Raw genomic sequence first — 11,978 nt, forward strand, 5'->3', positions numbered from 1 at the left:
TAGAATATAAGTTCGCTTGGCAGGTGATGATGATGGGTGGCTAATAGTAGCAAGTGAAATTGTGGTGTTAGGAGAAAAGAGAAAAAGTGAGAAGGATAATAAAATAATAATTTAAAAAGAGTAAATTATTAAAATATTAATTAAAAGTTTACATTACTAAAAGAAAATTCTAAAAATATTAACGAGAAATAAATTTTTGAAAAATTAAAAAATATGACAAAAAAATTAGATATGAATATATATTCTTAAAAAAATTTTAGAAATTAGATTTTAATATAAATTTTTATAATCATTATTAGAAAAATAAGATTTTTTATTCTTAAAATTTGATAATTTTATGTCAAATGATCTTTTAAAAAATTTATTGTAAATAACCAATTTTTTTGAAAAATAAAAAAAAAAATCTAGATATCAAATTTTGTTTCGAATTTTTTTTGTACACCTTCTAAGTATTTATTCAAATGTTACCCAAAAATTCGGATAAAAAATAAGTCGTTTCATAAATGCAAAAAAAATTTTTGTTACTTACAAAAAATATAACATTTATTGACTATTTTTATTATATTTTTAAATCATTCAAAAAATATTTTGTCATTAATATCTTTTAAAAAGAAATTTATAATTGACTACATTTTTTTATTTCCAAATTAATAGTTAACCTTTTAAAAAAATAGCAAACGTGTGGATTTGTTTGGTTGTTGCTGTTATTGGTTGTAGTTGGCTGAATTTTTGTTGACTCTCTAGTGCACTTATTTGAGAGTGGTGATGGTAATGGTGATAGCGATAATAATGGAGGTAGTTGGGGAGAATGGTGGTAGAGTTTGAAATTAGGGAAGTAGTGATATAGAATAAAATTAGAAATTAGAATTAGGTTATATTAGATGTTAATTTTAAAATTTTATTTAATTTTTAAAATTTTAATAAATTTGCCTGCAAAAATGTATTTTTCATAAGTATAATTTTAATTTTTGTCTTTTATGATGCAAATATTAGTGTCCGCATCTTTTATAATAAAAAATAACTATTTATTAGTACTTAAACAGAACCGTCTTGTTCCAAACTTTGTGGTAACCAAAATCGACTGAAAATCGTTGAACCCGATCGAAATCGACTAGTTTGTAACTAAGTCATTTCGAGATAAAAATAAAAAAATAAAAAAAAAAAAGAGGAAAAGCCTAATGTAGTAAGAACAGATTTTATTATCATTTCTTGGTTTATCACATTCTCACCTTCACCCGCTTCTCTCTCTCCTAATGTTCAGCAGCTTCTCCCTTTGAGTTTGATGTCATCTTGGTTGTTCTAGTCGTTGAGTCCTCCCATCGCGCTTTTGACGTCATCGTCTTTGTCATTGTTGCTTCATTGCCTCATTTCTAGTCTCACTGGTCCCTTTCTTTTTTTTTGGACAAATGTTACTACTCTCCGTCTTCTTCTTGTGTGTTTTGAAATATTGCTTGAGTTGGTTTAGACGTTTAATCATTAATTTGTTCTTGTTATTTCCTGATGTTGGATTTAGTTTGTTATTATTATTGTAAATTCACTAAACTGTAATGGTTAATATTGTGGTCATTAATTGAATTAATTGTTAATTGAGTTATTATTTTATTTAATTTTACTATTTTGTTTTTTGTTTGTGTATTTGCATAAAATTACAGGAATTTCAATTGGTGTTGTACTCTTAATTTGTGTACTTTTAATAGGGTCATTTTACTATGCATATGTTGCATTGATTATGGTGACTATAGTGTTTTAAAAATATTGCTAAAATTAAAATATTTTTTAATTATTTAACAATGCTTTTAAAAAATATTATTAAAAGAAGTAATGAAGTATTATCAAAATATATAAAAAAAAGAGTGACTTTAATTTAACAATACTTATATAGTAAGGATCGCCATTATAGATACAGACGTACCAAAATTAATCTTTTTAATATTTATATTTTTGTGTATCTATTTGTAGTTTTATATATTATTATTTTATACTAATTCAGTTATTTTAAATAAATTATTATTGAACTAAGTAGCTAGGATAATAGGTTTCACTTTTAAAATTTGATTTTGGTTGTTTTAAGAATAAGGACTCTTTCGTATGGAGGAATTTTTGTAAGGCTTGAAAAATGTTGAAGGATAGATTTACTTAGTGTATTGGAGATTTAAACCAAAATTTTTAGTTTTTTAGCTGGAGGAGAGAAGGGCAGCTATTTAATGAGATTATGTTTATATTTTTTATTTGAATCTCCGGATACAGGATATCTGGTCGGTTGGTAAGTAACATTTGGATACTCTTTATTCTCCTTTATCTCAAAATATAAAGGATAATATTCATTCTTACAATCCAGATGTACAAGTAGGTCCAGAAGTGAGTTAGTATTGGTTTGGGTCTGCTGTCAAAGTCTATGACTCACGCAATGGTTATTTGTGGTTGTGTAAGCAACTGTTTGGTTGGGAGGAGCGAAAGAATTGGCTTTGATTTTAGCGTCAGCTTGTTCCGGAAAAGCGTAAGTTTTTGGCTTGGGTGTGTCTTAAGGAGGCTCTTCCTACTGCAAGTTTTCGTTTCAGAAGAGGTACGTTGTCATCGAATAGGTGGCCAAGATGTCTTTTTAGCCAGGAATCGATTTTACATTGTATTCGAAATTGTCCAAAAGCTTAACTTGTATGACATAGGTTGGATATTTCTTGTCATCATCTGGATTTGAAAAACTGATTCTTGTATCATAGCAGAGAGCATCCGATCAGGTTCTTTTCGGGACTTTGGTGGATATGGCGAGTAAGGAATAATGACATCTTTAATCATCATGAGACTTGGCCTCAAAAAAAAATGATTTGTCTGGCATTAGCTTCAGAAACGAAGCTTATGAATACTTTTGAATTACAACGTATGTCCCTTCCCTCTATTCTAAATGGTTTTTAGAACCCTCATCCATTGGTACTTTTAATATTAATTGTGATGTTAGTTATCTTAGTTCGGGTGATAGTGTTGGTTTTGCTTGCGTTATTAGAGATTGTAATGGAAGTTGACAAAGGAGATGTTTGAGAATGATTGTGAGTAATAGTATTTTTCAAGGAGAATTGTTTACTATTTGTGAGACGGATTGTGTGAAAGTATTTAATCTTGTTACTAATCACCAAGATGGTTTTGGGTTTATTGATTCGTTGGTGCTCAAAATAAGGGATATTATGCATTAAAATTGGCGTGTTGACTTTCGTTTGATTATGATAGATCCAAATACGGTGGTAAATACTATAGCAAAAATGGTGATGAGATTACAACTTTATCATATAGAACTTTTTTTTTAGAAAAAGTTTAAAAATAATCTTAAAAGAAACTATCCTTCTATCTAAACAGTTTTTTTATTTTTTATTTTTTATTTTTATTTAATTTATTTAAATCACCCAAAAAAAATTTTAAAACTTGATGAGCACACTTAAAATTCAATTCCTGTTGTTACGAGAGAAGTGAAAATAACAATTTACAACTTCAGATAAAATGCTTACAAGTTCTTGTTATTTTAGACAAAAAGTATCATCATAATTCATAAAAGTTAATGATATACTTTGAACAAATTTACTTAAAGATATATTTTAGAGGGTATTTATAAATTTGATTAATTAATATTATTAATATTATTATTAATATTATTATTAATATAAATAAATAATTATTAATTGTTTAGTATTATTTAGTTGAAAGGACATATTTTTTTAAGAATTGTGTATGTTTAAATTATTGTGTTTATTGGCTAAAGAGACACAATTCTTTAAGAATTTTGTGTATGTTTAAAATATTATATCTATTGACAATAAAAAAGACACAATCATTTGTGTACGTAACTAATTATAATTGTTACGTGCAATCTATATAAATAAGTCTTTATTCACTATTTCAAAAACACAATTACTAAGTGTATATTTTACTTAATTATTAAGAGATTTTTCTTGTTTAATAGAGTTGAGATTTCTTATTATTGCTAACAAATTTTTAAATTTTATTATATTCTAAAAGAGTATTATCATCAACCCTATAACAACTAAATATAAGAATAAATATCTCTCTAACAAAATGATTTAATCATATCTTAAAATTAAAATACAATTAAAATTTTGTTATCTTCCCATCTTCATATAATCAATATATTTAACACAACATAATAAATATCAGATAAGTACATTATAAAACGATATAGTGATGATGATTCAAGGTAAACATACAGATGATAAAAACCCATTACCTTCTCTTTTGGTAATTGGTATTGTGACCAGGAAACTAAGACGAACCAGAGTATTTAAAAGATTGAATAATCCAAGACTTGCTTTTTCCTCTCTGTTCCATCAAAAGAATCAATATAAGAATACCAAAAAAATTACGAGGTGGAGTATTTATTTAAATCTATTTCAATAATAGAAAAAAAATAGATATAGATAAATACATAATTAACTTACAGGTATTTCAACACAAAGTTCTCTAGCGATATAGATAAAAGGAGTCAAAACTAGAAGCCAATAATCTGCAATCAAAAGGGAAAAAAATTAAACATTTTTGGTGATTACATATAAATTTTAATACATATATATTTGCTATCTACTAGTAACGGATAAATCACGTACTGCAGGTGCCTGAAAACTTTAACAAAATTTAATAGTTTATGAAACATAAATGTTAATAATATTTATATTCAAATAAAATATCGAAAATTAAACCGATAAAGATTAGAAATTTAAATTTGGAGTTTAGTTCAGATTTATAAAAAGATTATGTTTTTAGTTTGATAGACTTATGATTTTAAAAAGAAAGATAAACAATTTCTTAAAATTTATTAAAATTATTCTTTAATCATTGATATAATGATATTTAAAAAACCATTACCATAGTTTTTAAAAGAAAAAAAATGTTCCATAATATATGAGCCTCTAACGAGGCGTAGGAGTTCAAAATTAGGATTTTTCATAGTGAACAACACAATCAAAAAGTTTGTAGTTATACCCTGTTTATTTCACAGGTTGCCATTAACTTGACTTTGATGTCATACCCTAAATTCCCAAATTATTTTTCAAATACATATTGTCTAAATTTTGTTTAGTCTCATTATTACATTGTTTTATTATCATTATATGTATTTTAAACTTTGAACAAATCCTAAGTTTGAGCTCGTATGCCTCTTTAGGACAATTTAGTTCAAGTTCATGGATTAATATAACCTAATTTAATTGCAACGATAACATATTTGATCGAATTTGAACAAATCATATTATGACAAGTAATATTAAACTATGGATAAATCATGTCAATGACATGTGACAGATTGATAGTATTATTCGCATTAATATGTTACGTGTCATTCATTAATACACTATCATTTTATTACACATTCTCAAAATATGTGGTAACATATGTCACTATCTGTTATGTTATTACGTAATTAACAAGAAGAATAAACTACCAAAAACGTCATTAATTTTTTAAAATGCATACAAAAGTACCTTTCACTTTTTATTATGTTTAATATATATTTTCAAAAAGTGTTTTAGAGATTGCCTTTTGATTTGGCTTTTTATAAACATGATAGAAAAAAAAAAGACATTTTTATTCTAAAAATTAGATAAATTTACAATAAATAATTTTTTTGCAATTTTTATTGTTAGTGAAACGCTGTATTTTGATAAGCGCAATGCAATATCGACAGATTTATCCATCAGTAAATCTGCCAGTATATTTGCCATAAATTCAAAACGCATACCATCTTCCCTCATTTTCGAAACACTCTCTCTCTCTCTAAAAATTTCTCCTTTCCCTCTCTCTTCCCTAAACAACCTCCGACAATTCTCTCCACCAGCGCCAACCACCATCAACAGTCTCCAAAGAACGTTGTGTCGTCGCCGTTTGTGTCGCTACCGCCACTGCTTCTCCTTATATTTGGTTTGTGAGAAAATAAAAATTATATTTGGTACAGGAATCTAATTATAGAAGAAATTCTACCGAAATTTCTAAAAAAATTTAAGGTTAACCTAAGTATAGTTTAACTAGCTTGTTATATGTTTAAATTTTAATTAGTAAGATTATATAATTACAATGCACGCTAGTCTTAGTTATATCTTATGTATTCTTTTTTATTAAATTTTAATTAGATTATGATAAAATTACATTGTTTCGGGTAGACATGACGATAGATAGAGGTGTCCCAAGCTGGCCTCGTAGTCGGGGTAGAAGGATGGCAACTATCGGCACCCATGGGACTTCTCAATCATCTCCCTCTACCTCGGCTACTCCTGGGTCATCACAGACACTGGTGCATAGGTTCATCCCTTTATCATGGTCTCTAACCCTAATTACGTGGGACTTATTGTACCACCCCTACCTCCCTGAAGTCATCCTGCTTCTTCACCAAAGTGGACTCCTCCACATCCTCTACCCGTTCAGCAGCCCACTACTTCGATGACACCACCTCCAGTGACAGACGCCTGATAAAGGGTTTAGGCATCACTAAATCACAAATAGGGACAACAGGGCATTGGCTAAGTCGTCCAAGTATACTGGCAAGCCAGAGAACTTTCATGAAAACAAAGCCTAAGATGATATGTAACTTATTTTAGTATGTTAAGTTCGTTTTCTCTTTGAGATATAATGTAATTATCACTTGATTTAACGTGTTGTTTCAATGTGAGGTCTAAGTTGTTGGATCGTGAGGCAACAATGACAAAGACTTTCAAGTATACTCACAGCTTGAAGGAGAATAAGGAGAGATTTGTCGATCAGCGGTCTGCGAATTATTATGTGACTAAACGTCGCGGTTGAAATCATAACATATATTCGTTTTCAAGTAATTGTTGTCTTAATCATTTTTGCATATAATGTGACACATAGGAATCCTGCATGTAGAACTTGGATAACGCGACCTAACAATCACAGCAGAGTAGAGATAACGTCAACAACTCCTTTGCTTCCGTCATCGATTCGGATGCGGTGCTGCGCGAGATCGCATCTGAGCCGTACAAGAATCGTATCTACAGGTTGATGTCGTTCTTCACCAGCAACCGCTGCACTTCCACCTTGAGGACTTCATCCGCGTCAGCCACCAGTCCTGTCGATCTTAAAGACGTCGATTTTCAGGAGCAAGTTCACAACCTCACCCAGAGTCTTCAAGACCAGGATCACCAGCTGCATATGTCTGAGGAGAGGTATAACGAGATTCTTGCAAGTATGGTAGCGAGGGATGCTCATGATGCAAAGACAAAGTCCTTAAGACAAGAGCTCAAGTAAGAGTTGCAGCAGATTCAACAAATATAGCGACAGATGACAGTGTACTATGAGTAGATGTGCGTTGGTGGCAATAGCACGGTTGGAAAGGGCTCCTTGTCCTCTGCACAGGAGGTAGGACAGGCACCACCGCTACCACCTAGACTGCCGCCTCAACAAGACCAGAGGATGACGATAACTATCAGGACCCGTAGTAATTAAAGTTTTGTTTTGCTTTATTTGACTGTATCTTATTTCTTTAAGTTTTTATTCTATAACTTGATATTTCAAATTACATATAGCTAACTATTTTCATTAAAAATACTATTTGATTTTCAACAAGTTCAAAAAAATTTCAATTTACCTTTAGATTTACCGTCGATTAATCCGCGGGTAAATTTTATTTGAACAAATATAAAATAATGTTTTATCGTTGGATTTATCAAGGAATAAATGTGACGATAATCCGGTGCGAAATCATAACTTGTGGCACCAAAATTACTAGAAAAAAATTATCCAACGGTAACCACCAATTTTTCGCCACCCATTTGATGGAATTTGCCGCTAATTCCGCAGAAAATGACCGGATTACAAGATCTAACTTTTTGTAATTTTTCTGGTAAATTCGATAGTTTTCGACAAATTTCTTGTAGTGTAAGTTGTTAGAGAAATATATTTTTCAATAAAAAAATATTCTTTTTTATTGTGTTTAGCAAAGTTTTAGTAGTAAAAGTAAAAATATTAGAAAAATAAAAAATATTTATTTTTAAAAACTACAATTTTCATGTTTTTTTAAAAATCTTTTTTACTAAAAAAATATGTTTTTAATCTAATAAATAAATAAATAAAATATTTTTATATTATTATATCTAAACATAATTATTAAATAAAAAAATATTTTTACATAAAACATTTAAATATAAAATTATTTTTACTTTTTTAAAAAAATTTTTAAACAAATATAATTTTAAAAAAAATCTGTTTGTGGAAACTCAACCAAACAAAGACCGGTGGAAAAACGAAAAATACTTGTAGGATTAACCAGGGACAAATTCAAAAACTTAATAGAAGGGGAGCCAAAAATTAAAATATCGTATAATTAAATATAATATTATATATTTAGTAATATATATAATTATGATTAATATTTTTTAATTAAAAAATATAATTAAGTACTTGTTATATAAAAAATTATCTTAGTTTTTATAATTTTTTTATTTTGAATTTGATAAAATATAAAAATTATCTATTTTTTAATTAATTTATTTTATTGAGTATTATTATGGCAGCAAGTTATATTTTTATACTTTATATCATAAAAAATATGTTATAAAATAATATAAATAAATTGTTATAACTTTGTTATATGCATTTAAAATATATTGATGGATAAAATATAATCGTTTTAATAAATTTATTTAATATGTTATAATTTTAATATCATGAAATAAATAAATAAATTTTAAAATAATTTATTTTTATATATGTATTATAATATATAAAATTTTTTAACATCTAATTAGATGTTGATGTTATTATAAATATTAAAGTATTTTTATACGATAATAAATGTGAAAATTAAGAGAAAAAATATTTAAAAAGAAAAAAAAATTTAAATATTTAAAAATTTAAAAATTTATTTAATCAAAAAATAATTGACAATAATATTTTTCTTACATTAATTATGGATTGTTATTTGCTTTTGAATTTAATTATTTATTCTATTTTTTAAATAAAAAATAACATTATATAATATATAATAATTTTATATACTTAAAATTGTTAACTTTTTGTTTATAAAAGTTGGAAGACTAAGGCCTATACTTATCGCCTTTGGATCCATCCCTGTGACTAACGTAATTAATTAAAAATAAAAAACTAATATGAACTACGATTAAAATTTAAGGACTGTATTTACTCTAAAACGTTTTGCTAAAAAAATTGAAAAGACACTCTAACAAGGAATTCAATAAAGAATGTTTGGAAAATCTTAAGATTCAAACCAAAATACATTGCCAAAGTGAAAATAATCGGCAGCACCACCTTTTCAAATCCCAACTTGCATAAATATCAGTAACAATCAATTAACTAACTAAACTAACCAACTTAATGTGTCACCCATTTGTTGTTTGTATATATAGGGTGACAATATATACTCTACCCGAAATGTGTCACCCATTTGTTGTTGTATATATAGGGTGACAATATATACTCTACCCGTAGATACTTAATCCGGATCAACCTGTTCGAGTAGGATTGTTTACCTTATCTATTGCGGATAGGGTAGGGTAGGGTGCAAATTTGCCTGCGGGTAGGATAGGGTACAGGTTTAGGGTATACTCTATCCTATCCTATCCGTATCCTTAATATATTATATAATATATATGTAAAAGTTATGTATTTTGTGAAGAAAGTGAGTCTTATACTCACAATCTTCTTCTTATAAAAACTTAAAATAATCACTAAGCTAGTTGATGATCATATTATTTGTAATTTTATGTTGGATTTTCTTAAGATTTTATTGTTTTTAATTTTAATTTGAACTTAATTTTTTATTTTCTATTTTATTAATATGTATAAAATTTAGAATTGTTGAATTTTATATTTATTTAATTTTTTTTTTGTTTCTGCGGGTAAAATAGGGTTTAGAACTTTATAGTGTGAGTAGGATTAGGGTTGAGAGATTCTCAATCCGCGAATAGAATAGGGTTAAGAGCTTAGGATAGAGTCTAAACTCTATCCTACCCTACTCATTGCTAGCCCTAGTTGTATATCAACTAAAATTAAAAAACATAAAATACGAAGGGAAAGACAAATTTTATCTTACAGTGTATGAGTACAGAAAGTTCACTTGTTACGTTGTTGGCTTCCGCAATGGATGGATCTTCAACCAATAAAGCGATAGCCTGCAATCCAAGATCAAATAAAACGACAGTTCGTTTTTGTTTTCGGTTTTCTCTTTTCCACTTTTTCAAATTTATACCTGAAATAGAAATAGAAATCAACAAATTGATGGCAAACAGGTAATAAATAATTTGAAAGTTCAAATACTTGCTCTTCTTTGCGAAGAAATGTGTGCATACCTTGGCACGATGATAAAAGCTATTAACTGATTGGCAGGAAGAAATTTTCGTCCTTTCTGAGGTAACACTAAGCCAGAAGGCAAATAATATGCAATTTCTTCTCTCTTTTTTTGTTCGTCAGTTAAAAAGTGGGGGGATGTGAGAAAGAAACTCTTTGACTTTTGTTTTTTTTTTTTTTTGAAAATTGAAAGGAAGAAAAGAAAAAGAACAAAGAAATCTGAAAGCAAACTCAACGCAGATGACTAGAATGAAAGCAATTCGAAGAAACACCTTTTCAAAATTTCAAATTATTTTTTTTCTTTTTTGTTTTTTGTTTTTTGTTTTTTTTTTTTTTGTGTTATAAGCTGAATAACAGACAAAATCTAAAGCGCAACAGAGAAAGAAAAACGAAAATATGAACGACCAAAAACCAAATCTAAATGGCAAACAATTTTCTTTCCCCCTCTTTTGGTGGAGTTGAGTGAGGTGGAAAACACAACGTATCTCTTCACCCCAAAAGACACAACGTATCTGAAAGTGAAAGGGAAGTAGTGTGGAGTCTGGAGTGAAAGCAAAAGCAAAAAGAGTACGCACACAGAATGACAAAGAGCAGCTCAATGATCAACAATCTCTCAAATGGTTCTCAACTTTCAAATGAGTAATGGTATCTATTAGCCTCTACTTTAAATTTCAATTTATACTTTTTTTTGGTGACTAATTTCAATTTATACTTAAAACACGTAAAACATGTTCTATGTAAAAATATTTGTAAATTGATAATGATAGCATTTATACGTTAGATGTTTCGTGGACTTTTTTTTTCAACTCCACTAAGAAGACAATTAGGAATCTAAACAGTGTGAACAATAAACCGTAAATTTAGTTCAATACATATAAAAAATAAAAAATATTTTACAAATTATTTAAATAAAAAAATTCACTTAATTATTCTAAAAAAATAATTATTTAAAATCCTAATTTACCAAAATATTTCACTTCAATACCCTTTTTTTTTCAACGGACTACCACCTCACTTTCATCAATAATCATTCCATTTCACTGTCGCTGCTTGGCTTGCCACATGTCGCCACTGGCATTGCTCACTCCTAGTAAAAATTACCATCTACTTAAGGATAAAAATAACCATCTACATACCTAATGAATTGAACATCCAACATATTTTAATTATATATAACTAAACCCAATCCAATTAAAATAATCATCCACATAAGAATTAAAATAACTATCCGCATACCTACTAAAATGACCATCCTAAACTGGCCATTGAAGTAGAAGAAAGAGATAAATGAACAGAAGAAGCAACCATGATCAAACTCCCTTAGTCGCGCATGTCCCTGTATGTTGATCGGATCCGTCGCGGACGGTGACGCTGGGACGGTGATCGCACTAGGCTGCGGGAGAGGCTGCACAGCCGGCGGCAGGTGGGCAGCGCGAAGAAGGATGTCCGAGGCTATTGCGGCGTGATAGGACATTCACGGAGAGGCTGGGCAGCGGGGGTAACAATGTTGACGTCCGTACCATATGTATCATGAGTGACACATGAAGGTGGTGCAAAAGATCCTCCTTCCCTAAATGAACATTCCATATCGGCTTCCCAACAATTTTCTTGACTCAATCAATTCTCTATTCACTAGCCTTCTGCAGCGAGAGAACGTGGTCGCAAAA

The 11,978-nt window shown here is 28.8% G+C and overlaps 1 protein-coding gene across 1 annotated transcript in view; it reads right to left on the bottom strand.

The window, feature by feature from the left end:
* Window positions 1–10,958, bottom strand: part of LOC112720181 (disease resistance protein At4g27190) — a 31,210-nt gene extending 20,252 nt beyond the window's left edge. The window contains exons 1-4 of the mRNA XM_072206448.1: window positions 10,314–10,958; window positions 10,058–10,213; window positions 4,440–4,504; window positions 4,229–4,320 (exon numbers count right to left, since the gene is read on the bottom strand). The gene's annotated coding sequence lies outside the window, so the exon portion shown is untranslated. The remainder of the gene's footprint in view (window positions 1–4,228; window positions 4,321–4,439; window positions 4,505–10,057; window positions 10,214–10,313) is intronic.
* Window positions 10,959–11,978: the final 1,020 nt, after the last annotated feature.

Source organism: Arachis hypogaea, chromosome 11 (genome assembly GCF_003086295.3).
Source record: "Arachis hypogaea cultivar Tifrunner chromosome 11, arahy.Tifrunner.gnm2.J5K5, whole genome shotgun sequence".
NCBI classification, from domain to species: domain Eukaryota; kingdom Viridiplantae; phylum Streptophyta; class Magnoliopsida; order Fabales; family Fabaceae; genus Arachis; species Arachis hypogaea.